The sequence below is a fragment of the Mus caroli genome, unplaced genomic scaffold, assembly GCF_978045245.1.
Source record: "Mus caroli unplaced genomic scaffold, Mus_caroli_1 scaffold_13, whole genome shotgun sequence".
In the NCBI taxonomy this organism is placed as follows: domain Eukaryota; kingdom Metazoa; phylum Chordata; class Mammalia; order Rodentia; family Muridae; genus Mus; species Mus caroli.
The window spans coordinates 116,605,094-116,617,081 of record NW_028227268.1 but is presented as its reverse complement, the minus strand read 5'-3'; the positions used below and the strand labels follow the sequence as shown (position 1 = coordinate 116,617,081).

The 11,988-nt window shown below is 41.9% G+C and overlaps 1 non-coding gene across 1 annotated transcript; it reads right to left on the bottom strand.

The window, feature by feature from the left end:
- Positions 1-1,401: 1,401 nt before the first annotated feature.
- On the bottom strand, positions 1,402-1,545 carry LOC115032682 (small nucleolar RNA SNORA48). The gene has a single exon (XR_003838311.1). It is a non-coding gene; the product is annotated as a small nucleolar RNA SNORA48 (small nucleolar RNA).
- Positions 1,546-11,988: the final 10,443 nt, after the last annotated feature.

Here is an 11,988-nt window from a genome sequence, read left to right as displayed (position 1 = left end):
AGTACCCAAGGAGCTAAAGGGATCTGCAACCCTATTGTTGGAACAACATGATGTACTAACTAGAACCCCGGAGCTCTTGTCTCTAGCTGCATATGTATCGAAAGATGGCCTAGTCAGCCATCAATGGAAAGTGAGGCCCATTGGACTCGCAAACTTTATATGCCCCAATATAGGGGAATGCCAGGGCCAAAAGAATGGGAATGGGTGGATAGGGAAGTGGGGGGGCGCTATGGGGGACTTTTGGGATAGCATTGGAAACGTAATTGAGGAAAATATGTAATAAAAATATTAAAAAAAAAATCCCCACAAAATCAGAAACCATAATATACAAGCAAAAGGCTAGTAAGATAAAACCCCTAAACAAGCCAGACTATTGCTAAGACTATTGGATGCTCTCTATGTACTGATGGTAAGGCTCTATTGCTTAAGAAAGCACCTACATAACTCATTAAACATGGAGAGGTTGGTGCCTAACTAAAGCTTCCATCCCCAATGACCAGTGTTTATGGTATAGGGAAGTACTCCGCACACTACCAGATGAGAAGCTTGAACACCAACTTAGCTACAAACCCTTTAATCTTCAATGATGTCCTATCTGTCAGAGATGCTGGTACAAGAGTGGCACAAAAGTTATGGGTGTAACCAACCACTATCTTATTGGATTTAAGGCCCACTCCATAAGATGGAATCCATTGTCCAGTTGTGGGTTTCTGCATTTATTCCCATTATCTGCAGGACAGAGCTTCTCTGTAGGGGCTGAGCAAGACCCTTAATTGTGGTATAGCAGAATGTCATTAGAAGTCATTTTATTGCTACATTCCTTTAGCAGAATAGTAGTATTTTGGTTTTGCCCAGGTACATGGCCTATCTAGCCTCAGGTTCTTGGCTACCCAAGCAGCACTGCGGCTAGTGAGGGGTAGGACCAGTTATGCACAGCCCCTGGACATCCATGGCATTCTGGAAAGTTGCCCAAGGCGCATCCTTATGTTCTCAAGTGGTAATGTGAGGCATGAACTTGACACTGACCCCTGCTGCTGCATAAGCCCACATCCAAACAAGGCCCTCAGCAGTAGCTCAGGCTGGGACCTTATCACGGCCTCAGGTGGCAGGGCTGGCCACTCACAACAGGCTCCTTCTCTTTATCCTAGAGTCTCCAGTTCCATCTCTCTTCACCATGCTCAGGCTGCTCCACTTCTCTCCCATTTGACAACCACAGACTCGCACATTTGGTGGTTCCTCCTGCAGGTGGGCCCCTAGGTGACATCCTCCATCCACACTGCACAGTGTGGCAGCAAGCGGGTGCCTATGGCTAGCCTGTGCCGTGGCTGGTGGTCTGCAGATCTCTGTGTCTTCCTCCTCACACGCAGCATTGCCTGATTTTGATTTTGTTTGATTTGATTTTTATGAATCCTAGGTATAAGACATCTTTGGCCACTAAGCCAGGCATCAGGCTAGGATGAACAGAGGACTGCCATCTGCTCTGCCACTGGCCGATACAAGAACACCCCCACCAACAAGGTGTCTCTTTGCCCACTGCCAGGGGGTGCAGCCATGGGTTTTTGTCAAGGTTTACAACATCAGATGTGAGGACTGGCCTCAAATCCACTGATACAAGATTTTGGTGTTGAGAATCACTAGAGAAGAGAACAGAAGAAGAGGGTAATGAGAGAAAACGGTTAACAAGGCTGGGTTCTCCAGAGGTTATTCAGATCTTACACACTCTCTTAGGCGGGGCTTTATTGCTTGAAGAGACACCACGACCAAGGTAACTCTTGTAAAAGACAACATTTAATTGGGGTTGGCTTACAGATTCAGAGGTTTAGTCCATCATCATCATGGTGGGAAGCATGGCAGCATGCAGGCAGAGTTCTACATCTTGATCCAAATGCAACCAGGAGAGGCTGTCCTCTGCAGGCTGTCAGGAGGAGGGGGACCTCTTCTGCACTGGATAGAACCTGAGCACAGGAGACCCCAAAGCCACGAGGCAATTCCTCTAATAAGGCCACATCTCCTCCGATAAGGCTACACCTCCTACTCCTTATGGCCAAACATTCAAACCACCACACACACTCTTTAAAAGTTTCTGACAGATTTTCTATATTTTAATTCATTTATTAAACTTTTGTGCATTATAAACTGTATATTGAACATTTTCCACTATTATCTCCATCTCCCCTTTACCATCATTCCCCTTTGTGCCCAAGGCATGTGTATACATGTGTGCCCATGTTGGTTAGTTTAATATCAACTGGGCACAAACTAGAGTCATTTGTGGTACATTTTCTTAATCAGTGATTGGTATGGGAAAGCCCAGCTGACTGTGAGTGGTGCTATCCCTGGTCAGGTGGTCCTGGGTGCTATAAGAAAACTGGATGAGAAAACTTCGGGAAGCAAGCCGGTAAGCAGCATTCCTAAGTGCAGCGTCCCTGCCTCCTGTTCCCAATCTGACTCCCCGGGATGATGGACTGACTATAAGTTTTGAAATGAAGTAAATTTTCTCTCTTTCTTCCCCAAATTGCTTTTGGCTATAGTGTTTAATCACAGCAATAGAAACCCTAACTAAGGCAGTGTCTTTTTTTATGTTCATGATGTGTGTGTGTATATTACATATATATACATGCATATTTAATAATTATATATTTATGTTTTTATGTAAGATACATATAATTTTATATATGTAAGATAAGTGTCTTTTCTATATGTGTATATATAAAATTTTATTTATTTATGTAAAACACACATAATTTTATATATGTAAGGTAGTATCTTTATATAAATGTGTATATACACATATATATAATTTTATGTATTTATATGACACACATATATAATTTTGTATATGTAAGACTGTCTTTCTCTATATGCATACATATATCTATAATTTTATGTGTATATGTAAAATCTAGCAATCACAAATGACAGATAATACCTGTCATTAATTTCATAAATTGAGATTGGATTAATTCATTTAATAGCTTCAGTTGTATTTGTTTTCCTGTTTCATTCTTTTTCTTTCTTTCTTTTTTTTTTTCAAGACAGGGTTTCTCTGTATAGCCCTGGCTGTCCTGGAACTCACTTTGTAGACCAGGCTGGCCTCGAACTCAGAAATCGCCTGCCTCTGCCTCCCAAGTGCTGGAATTAAAGGCTTGTGCCACCACCACTCAACTGTTTCATTCTTTATGGCTGAAAAATATCTAGCCATGTTCTATTTCCTTATCCATTTGTTTGTTGTTGGACACTGAGTTTCCATAATTTAGCTCTTGTGGAAAGTGAGGCAGCAAACACTGATGTTTAAGGCATCTCTGTGATGTGTTGGGTTGAGTTGTGGGCACACACCCAGGAGCAGTATAGCTGGGAGTTGTGTGGCAGTGTTTCTGGGGAGACATGAACAACTGTCTGTTCTCCCTAGACAGGGAGTCAGCGACAGACTGCAGTACAGATACCTCCAAAGAACAACCTGGTGAGCTAATGAGTTGTATTGGGTGTCCTTACTTGCCTGCAGGAATATGGGTGAGGGGTTACTTACAGGAGCAGATGTGACTTAAGAGTCAGCTGCATCACTAAAGCTCACCCCAGATGGCTGAGAGCTTATGAAAGCTGGGAGCCTGGAAGACATGCATAACCAGCGCACGTTAACAGGCTGGAGGATGTCTTTTCCTGACGGCTCAATCTTCTGTTTCTTCTAGGCCGTTTGGCTGGGCGCTGCTTCTTTCTGGCTTCTCAGATGGTCTCTGTTTCTTCCAGTTGGCTTGGTCTGAGCCTTTTCCAAGCAACTGGCCCGGGAGTGTTTTTGCAGCCTGTTTTGTCTTAGCATTCTTTATTGCTTGTGTACTCCTGGGAAGTGTGCTGGTTACTTTTACATCAGCTTGTCTCAAGCAGAGTTATCTGGGAAGAGGGAACATCCACGGAGAAAATGCCCTCACCAGATTCACCTGTGGACAAGCCTGCAGCTCCTTTTCTTGATAGGTGATTGATGGGAGAGGGCCCAGCTCACTGTGGGAGGTGCTGTTCTTGGGCTGGTACTCCTGAGGGCTATAAGACAGCAGGCTGAGTAAGCCATGGGCCAGCAGTGTTCCTCCATGGCCTCTGCTTTAGTACCTGCCCTGACTTCTCTAGGTGATGGACTATGTGAAAGTACAAGATGAAATAAATCCTTTCCTTCCCTAATTGCTGTTGGTCATGTTGTTTGATCACAGCAATAAAAGCCCTAACTGGGACAGAGAGTGAGGGACCTAGTGAATCTGGTCAGTTTCAGAGACTTCCTGAGGATATTTTAAATTGTTTACTTGTCTTTTTTTTTTTTAAGTTTTTTTAATTAGGTATTTTCTTCATTTACATTTCCAATGCTATCCCAAAAGTCCCCCCGTACTCTCCCCCCACAACTCAACTTCTCCTCTCCTCCAGCTTCTTGGCTCTGGTGTTCCCCTGTACTGAGGCATATAAAGTTTGCAAGAATGATGGGCCTCTGTTTCCAGTGATGGCCGACTAGGCCATCTTTTGATACATATCAGCTAGAGTCAAGAGCTCCGGGGTACTGGTTAGTTCATAATGTTGTTCCACCTATAGGGCTGCAGACCTCCTTAGCTCCTTGGGTACTTTCTCTAGCTCCTCCATTGGGGGCCCTGTGATCCATCCAATAGCTGACTGTGAGCATCCATTTCTGTGTTTGCTAGGCCCCGGCATAGCCTCACAAGAGACAGCTATATCTGGGTCCTTTCAGCAAAATCTGGCTAGTGTATGCAATGGTGTCAGCATTTGGAGGCTGATTATGGGATGGATCCCCAGGTGTGGCAGTCTCTAGATGGTCCATCCTTTTGTCTCAGCTTCAAACTTTGTCTCTGTAACTCCTTCCATGGGTGTTTTGTTCCCAATTCTAAGAAGGGGAAAAGTGTCCACACTTTGGTCTTCGTTCTTCTTGAGTTTCATGTGTTTTGCAAATTGTATCTTATATCTTGGGTATTCTAAGTTTCTGGGCTAATATCCACTTATCAGTGAGTACATATCATGTGAGTTCTTTTGTGATTGGGTTACCTCACTCAGGATGATGCCCTCCAGGTCCATCCATTTGCCTAGGAATTTCATAAATTCATTTTTTAATAGCTGAGTAGTGTGAATGTACCACATTTTCTGTATCCATTCCTCTGTTGAGGGACATTTGGGTTCTTTCCAGCTTCTGGCTATTATAAATAAGGCTGCTATGAACATAGTGGAGTGTGTGTCCTTCTTACCAGTTGGGACATCTTCTGGATATATGCCCAGGAGAGGTATTTCTGGATTCTCTGGTAGTACTATGTCCAATTTTCTGAGGAACAGCCAGACTAATTTCCAGAGTGGTTGTACAAGCTTGCAATCCCACCAACAATGGAGGAGTGTTCCTCTTTCTCCACATCCTTACCAGCATCTGCTGTCACCTGAGTTTTTAATCTTAGCTATTCTGACTGTTGTGAGGTGGAATCTCAGGGTTGCTTTGATTTGCATTTCCCTGATGATTAAGGATGCTGAACATTTTTTCAGGTGCTTTTCAGCCATTCAGTGTTCCTCAGGTGAGAATTCCTTGTTTAGCTCTAAGCCCCATTTTTTAATGGAGTTATTTGATTGTTTTGGGGTCCAGCTTCTTGAGCTCTTTGGATATATTGGATATTAGTCCCCTATCTGATTTAGGATAGGTAAATCCTTTCCCAATCTCTTGGTGGCCTTTTTGTCTTATTGATGGTGTCTTTTGCCTTACAGAAGCTTTGCAATTTTATGAGGTCCCATTTGTCTATTCTCGATCTTAAAGCACAAGCCATTGCTGTTCTATTCAGGAATTTTTCCCCTGTGCCCATCTCTTTGAGGCTTTCCCCCACTTTCTCCTCTATAAGTTTCAGTGTCTCTGGTTTTATGTGGAATCCCTTAATCCACATAGATTTGACCTTAGTACAAGGAGATAGAAATGGATCAATTTGCATTCTTCTACATGATAACTGCCAGTTGTGCTTGCACCGTTTATTTAAAATGCCATCTTTTTTCTACTGGATGGTTTTAGCTCCCTTGTCGAAGATCAAGTGACCATAGGTGTTTGGGTTCATTTCTGGATCTTCAATTCTATTCCATTGGTCTACTTGTCTAAACCAGTACCATGCAGTTTTTTAAAATCACAATCACTCTGTAGTACAGCTTTAGGTCAGGCATGGTGATTCCCCCAGAGGTTCTTTTATCATTGAGAAGAGTTTTTGCTATCCTAGGTTTTTTGTTATTCCAGATGAATGTGCAGATTGCCCTTTCTAATTCCTTGGAGAATTGAGTTGGGATTTTGATGGGGATTGCATTGAATCTGTATATTGCTTTTGGCAAGATAGCCATTTTTACTATATTGATCCTGCCAATCCATGAGCATGGGAGATCTTTCCATCTTCTGAGATCTTCTTTAATTTCTTTCTTCAGAGACTTGAAGTTCTTATCATACAGATCTTTTACTTCCTTAGTTAGAGTCACGCCAAGGTATTTTATATTATTTGTGACTATTGTGAAGGGTGTTATTTTCCTAATATCTTTCTCGGCATTTTTATCCTTTGTGTAGAGAAAGGCCATTGACTTGTTTGAGTTAATTTTATATTCAGCTACTTCACTGAAGCTGTTTATCAGGTTTAGGAGTTCTCTGGTGGAATTTTAAGGATCACTTATATATACTATTATATCATCTACAAAAAGGGATGTTTTGACTTCTTCCTTTCCAATATGTATACCCTTGATCTCCTTTTGTTGTTGAATTGCTCTGGCTAGGACTTCAAATAGGTCTGGTTGAATAGGTCTGGACCAAATGGGCAGCCTTGTCTAGTCCCAGATTTTAGTGGGATTGCTTCCATCTTCCCACCATTTACTTTAATGTTGGCTACTGGTTTGCTGTAGATTGCTTTTATCATGTTTAGGTATGGGCCTTGAATTACTGATCTTTCCAATACTTTTATCATGAATGGGTGTTGGAGTTTGTCAAATGCTTTCTCCGCATCTAATGAGATGATCATGTGGTTTTTGTCTTTGAGTTTGTTTATATAGTGGATTATGTTGATGAATTTCCGTATATTAAACCATCCCTGCATCCCTGGAATGAAACCTACTTGGTCAGGATGGATGATTGTTTTGATGTGTTCTTGGATTCGGTTAGTGAGAATTTTATTGAGTATTTTTGCATCGATATTCATAAGGGAAATTGGTCTGAAGTTCTCTATCTTTGTTGGATCTTTCTGTGGTTTAGGTATCAGAGTAATTGTGGTTTCATAGAAGGAATTGGGTAGAGTACCTTCTGCTTCTATTTCGTGGAATAGTTTGTGCAGAACTGGAATTAGATCTTCTTTGAAGGTCTGATAGAACTCTGCACTAAACCCATCTGGTCCTGAGCTTTTTTTGATTGGGAGACTATTAATCTCTGTTTCTATTTCTTTAGTGGATATAGGAATGTTTAGATCACTAACCTGATTCTGATTTAACTTTGGTACCTTGTATCTGTCTAGAAATTTGTCCATTTCATCCAGGTTCTCCAGTTTTGTTGAGTATAGCCTTTTGTAGAAGGATCTGATGGTGTTTTGGATTTCTTCAGGGTCTGTTGTTATGTCTCCCTTTTCATTTCTGATTTTGTTAATTAGAATACTTTCCCTATGCCCTCTAGTGAGTCTGGCTAAGGGTTTATCTATCTTGTTGATTTTCTCAAAGAACCAGCTCCTCGATTGGTTGATTCTTTGAATTGTTCTTCTTGTTTCCACTTGGTTGATTTCACCCCTGAGTTTGATTATTTCTTGCCGTCTACTCCTCTTGGGTGAATTTGCTTCCTTTTGTTCTAGAGCTTTTAGGTGTTTTGTCAAGCTGCTAGTGTGTTGTGCTCTCTCTAGTTTCTTTTTGGAGGCACTGAGAGCTATGAGTTTTCCTCTTAGAAATGCTTTCAGTGTGTCCCATAAGTTTGGGTATGTTGTGGCTTCATTTTCATTAAACTCCAGAAAGTCCTTAATTTCTTTCTTTATTCCTTCCTTGACCAAGGTATCATTGAGAAGAGTGTTGTTCAGTTTCCCCGTGAATGTTGGCTTTCTATTATTTATGTTGTTATTGAAGATCAGCCTTAGTCCATGGTGATCTGATAGGATGTATAGGACAATTTCAATATTTTTGTATCTGTTGAGGTCTGTTTTGTGACCAGTTATATGGTCAATTTTGGAGAAGCTACCATGTAGTGCTGAGAAGAAGGTATATCCTTTTGTTTTAGGATAAAATGTTCTGTAGATATCTGTTAAGCCCATTTGTTTAATAACTTCTGTTAGTTTCACTGTGTCCCTGTTTAGTTTCTGTTTCCACAATCTGTCCATTGATGAAAGTGGTGTGTTGAAGTCTCCCACTATTATTGTTTGAGGTGCAATGTGTGCTTTGAGCTTTACTAAAGTTTCTTTAATGAATGTGGCTGCCCTCGCATTTGGAGCATAGATATTCAGAATTGATAGTTCCTCTTGGAGGATTTTACCTTTGATGAGTATGACGTGTCCCTCCTTGTCTTTTTGGATAACTTTGGGTTGGAAGTCGATTTTATTGGATATTAGAAGGGCTACTCCAGCTTGTTTCTTCAGACCATTTGCTTGGAAAATTGTTTTCCAGCCTTTCATTCTGAGGTAGTGTCTGTCTTTTTCCCTGAGATGGGTTTCCTGTAAGCAGCAAAAATGTTGGGTCCTGTTTGTGTAACCAGTCTGTTAGTCTATGTCTTTTTATTGGGGAATTTAGTCCATTGATATTAAGAGATATAAAGGAAAAGTAATTGTTGCTTCCTATTATTTTTGTTGTTAGAGTTGGCATTTTGTTCTTGTGGCTGTCTTCTTTTTGGTTTGTTGAAGGATTATTTTCTTCCTTTTTCTAGGGTGTGGTTTCCGTCCTTGTATTGTTTTTTTTTTTTTTTCTGTTATTATCCTTTGAAGGGCTGGATTTGTGGAAAGATAACGTGTGAATTTGTTTTTGTTGTGGAATACTTTGGTTTCTCCATCTATGGTAATTGAGAGTTTGGCTGGGTATAATAGCCTGGGCTGGCATTTGTGTTCTCTTAGTGTCTATATAACATCTGTCCAGGATCTTCTGGCTCTCATAGTCTCTGGTGAAAAATCTGGTGTAATTCTGATAGGCCTGCTTTTATATGTTACTTGACCCTTTTCTCTTACTGCTTTTAATATTCTATCTTTATTTAGTGCATTTGTTGTTCTGATTATTATGTGTCAGGAGGAATTTCTTTTCTGGTCCAGTCTATTTGGAGTTCTGTAGGCTTCTTGTATGTTCATGGGCATCTCTTTCTTTAGGTTTGGGAAGTTTTCTTCTATAATTTTGTTGAAGATATTTGCTGGCCCTTTAAGTTGAAAATCTTCATTCTCATCTACTCCTATTATCTGTAGGTTTGGCATTCTCATTGTGTCCTGGATTTCCTGGATGTTTTGAGTTAGGATCTTTTTGCATTTGCATTGTCTTTGATTGTTGTGCCAATCTTCTCTATGGAATCTTCTGCACCTGAGATTCTCTCTTCCATCTCTTGTATTCTGTTGTTCCATGGTTCCAGATTTCTTTCCTAGGGTTTCTATCTCCAGCGTTACCTCACTTTGAGTTTTCTGTATTGTGTCTACTTCCCTTTTTAGGTCTAGTATTTTTTTGTTCATTTCCATCACCTGTTTGGATGTGTTTTCCTGTTTTACTTTAAGGACTTCTACCTGTTTGGTTGTGTTTTCGTGTTTTACTTTAAGGACTTGCAACTCTTTAGCAGTGTTCTCCTGTATTTCTTTAAGTGAGTTATTAAAGTCCTTCTTGAGGTCCTCTACCATCATCATGAGATATGCTTTTAAATCTGGGTCTAGCTTTTGGGGTGTGTTGGGGTGCCCAGGACTGGGTGAGGTGGGAGTGCTGGGTTCTGATGATGGTGAGTTGTCTTGGTTTCCGTTAGTAAGATTCTTACATTTGCCTTTCGCCACTTGGTAATCTCTGGAATTAGTTGTTATAATTGTCTCTGGTTAGAGCTTGTTCCTCTGGTGATTCTGTTAGCCTCTATCAGCAGACATGAGACTAGCTTTCTCCTTATAGTTTCAGTGGTCAGAGCACTGTCTGCAGGCAAGCTGTCTTCTTACAGGGAAGGTCCACAGACATCTGGAGTTTGCACCTCCCTCTTGGCAGAAGATGAAGGCCTGAAACAGGACCTGTCCCAGAAGCTGTGTTGCTTCGGCCTGTCACAGAAGCTTTTAGCTTCTGTAGTCCACACTCTCTCCTGCACAGACTAGTCTTGCAGGGATCAGGGAACCAAGATGGCTCCCCCAGGTGCTCCGGCAAAGCCCTCCGGGGCAGGGCGGACACCTCTCCTCTGGCAGGGAAGGTGCCCGGATGTCTGGAGCCGGAAACGGCATCTGTCTTAGCAGCTGTCCTCTAGGGACCTTGGGGGTGTCCACCGACTCTGCGTCCAAGGTGACCCAGTGCCAGCGCTGACTGGAAGGGACTTGTGACCCTGATCAGGCCGGGTTTCCTGCTTCTCTAATGCTGTCTCAGGTCCCGTGCGATTGGATTGGAACAGAAGTTGTGTTCCACTCACCGGTGGTCCTAAGATCCAGTGGAGAGTCCTCTAGGGGACCTTGGGGGTGTCTGCTGACTCCGCACCCAAGGTGACCCGGTGTTCTAGTTCTTGTCTTAATGAACTTCTCAGAATGTTTCGCCTCTTTGTAGACAATCTGTCCTAAAATATCCTTCCTTTTTACATTTCCTTTACATCCCAAGTCTTAAGAGGTTTCTTTCCAAGATGAGGTGTTTTAAGCTCTGAGGAAACTGTTACACAACACGGAGTCACATGAAAGGTTCATTTGAGAAAACTTCAGTTTACATTCCTACCATCCACATAGAAGGGCTCCCTTTTGTCCTTACCTGTACTGGAATCTATTTGTCTTTTAATGGCTGCCATTCTAACTGGAGTGAGATGGACTCTCAAAGTAGTTTTGATCTACACTTTTCTTATGGCTGATGAAGTCAAACATCTTTTCATGTTTATTGGTCATCTGTATTTCATATTTTTTCACAAAAATCTTTTCATTAAGTAAAATTAAAGAGTAAAGCTAGAGACACTTATGCTTTCCTATAAGTGAAACATCCCGAAACCATGAGGCACTGAAGCAGAGAAAAGATGGGGTGTGGGATATGTGGGTGTGGGTGTGCAGGGGTGCAGGGGTGCAGGAGTGTGGGGTGTGTGGGGTGAGGTGTGGGGTGTGTAGGGTATGTGGTATGTGGGTTGTGGTGTAGGGTGGAGTGTGGAGAATGGAATGTGTGTGGTGTGTGTGGGAGTGTGGTATGTGTAATGTGTGTGGGACTGTGGTGTGTGTGGTATGTGTGGGAGTGTGGGGTGTATATGTGGGAGTGTGGTGTGTGTGGGGATGTGTGATGTGTGTGGGAGTGTGGTGTGTGTGTGGTGTGTGTGTGGTGTGGGACATGAGAAGAAAACAGAAAACCAAGAATGCAAGGCTTTTACTTTAGTGTCCCCAGAGTTGAATGTGGTAGTAAAAGGAAGTTTATATAAATTATATGAAGTATAATTTTCATAGAAGTCAAAATAAAAAGGTTTTGCACAGGGTACAAGATAAGCCTCAGCAAAGTAGCATTTTTGTATAAGGCCACTGAAAGTTGTGAATATTAGCAATAATGAATGAGTATAATTCTTTAGCTGGCAGAGCAGACATTCAGTTTTAATAAGCTTAGGATTGTAGGCTCTTCTACAGGAGCTGTAGTGGCATATGGAGAATGTATAGGGTGGTCTGTGCTTCTGTTTGGCACAGTGTCTCCTTTTGAATGTGTGGAGTTTATACAGACATGTTAAGAGGTTGTGCAGTGTGTGTGTGTGTGTGTGTGGGGGGGGAATGGGGGTGGGGGTGGAGGAGGCCCCCAGCGTGTCATGTCCTAAATGGATGCTTGTTGTTGACTGAGTCAGCCATGTCAAGGAACAATGCCTTAGACCAATGGGAACAT